General features: G+C 39.2%; 1 pseudogene; it reads left to right on the top strand.

Moving 5' to 3' along the window:
* The first annotated feature begins 237 nt into the window (after positions 1-237).
* The window catches only part of LOC115272386, a 15,558-nt pseudogene continuing 14,378 nt past the window's right edge, over positions 238-1,417 (top strand).

The following is a 1,417-nucleotide window of genomic DNA, read 5'->3' as shown; positions in this document are numbered from 1 at the left end:
AAGTTAAGAAGATAATGTAAGGACATCTCCTATCCAAAAGTGTATTACTCAGGAGATAAGTTATCACTAAAATGTGTTGCTATGCCCATGCTTTAGAAATGGAGAAAATTGAAGAACAAAGTATTGCTCTAATAAAAAATATACTTATACATTTCAATTTCTGTGCAACTGGCTTTTGCTCATCACTGTGTTCCTTTTCTTTGCCACAGAGCATCTCCTGATATGCAAACCACATCCATGAAAAATAATACAGAGGTGAAAGGATTCATCCTGCTGGGACTAACCAATAACCCAGAGCTGCAGGTTCCTCTCTTTATAGTGTTCATGCTCATCTACCTCATCAGTCTGATTGGGAATGTGCGGATGATCATGCTGATCGTGCTGAACTCTCGTCTCCACACTCCCATGTACTTCTTCCTCAGTAACCTGTCTCTGGTGGACTTTTGTTACTCCTCAACAGTCACTCCCAAGGTCATGGCTGGCCTCCTAATGGGAGACAAGGTCATCTCTTACAATGCATGTGCTGCCCAGATGTTCTTTTTTGCTCTCTTTGGGACTGTGGATAGTTACCTCTTGGCTGCAATGGCCTATGACCGCTATGCAGCAGTGTGCAAACCCCTGCATTACACCAGCACCATGACGACGAGTGTGTGTGCTCGTTTGGCCATAGGCTCCTATGTCTTTGCTTTTCTAGCTGCTGTTTTTGACATTGGAGACACATTCTCTCTCTCTTTCTGTATGTCCAATGTAGTCCACCACTTTTTCTGTGATATTCCTGCAGTCATGACCCTGACTTGCTCAGATAAAGACACTAATGAGCTGATTCTTGTTCTTGTTTCAAGCTTTACTATCTTTTTCGCAGTTCTAGTTATCTTGATCTCCTACATCTTCATATTTATTACCGTTTTGAAGATACAGTCAGGTGAGGGATACCAAAAGGCTTTATCTACCTGTGCTTCTCATCTTGTTGTAGTTTCCATATTTTATGGCACAGTCATCATCATGTACTTATAGCCAAGTTCAAGTCATTCCATGGACACAGACAAAATCACATCTGTGTTCTACACTATGGTTATCCCCATGCTGAATCCTGTGGTCTACAGCCTGAGAAACAAAGAGGTCAAGAATGCTATCAAGAAGGTTGTTGAGAAGACAAAATATTCTCTAGGTTTAGTCTTTTATTTTTTTATTTTTTTTTAAAGTTTCGTATTTTTTAATCATATGCAGTTATTTTCCATCCTTTACAATACAGTAGTTGCAATGACACTCAAAACAGAAAAGCAAAGTAAAAAATCAAAACACCAACTTCTGTTTCATGTAATTAGACTTATACAGAAATTAGAGGGTTAAGTAACAACTAGTTAATCACCTAATTTCACAGCTATCTGAAGTGGCAATCGTTATATAGCAGCTTATC

This window comes from Suricata suricatta, chromosome 11, assembly GCF_006229205.1.
Source record: "Suricata suricatta isolate VVHF042 chromosome 11, meerkat_22Aug2017_6uvM2_HiC, whole genome shotgun sequence".
Classification (NCBI taxonomy): domain Eukaryota; kingdom Metazoa; phylum Chordata; class Mammalia; order Carnivora; family Herpestidae; genus Suricata; species Suricata suricatta.
Note: the sequence above shows the minus strand (reverse complement) of the source record. Positions and strands in the feature narration are given on the sequence as shown.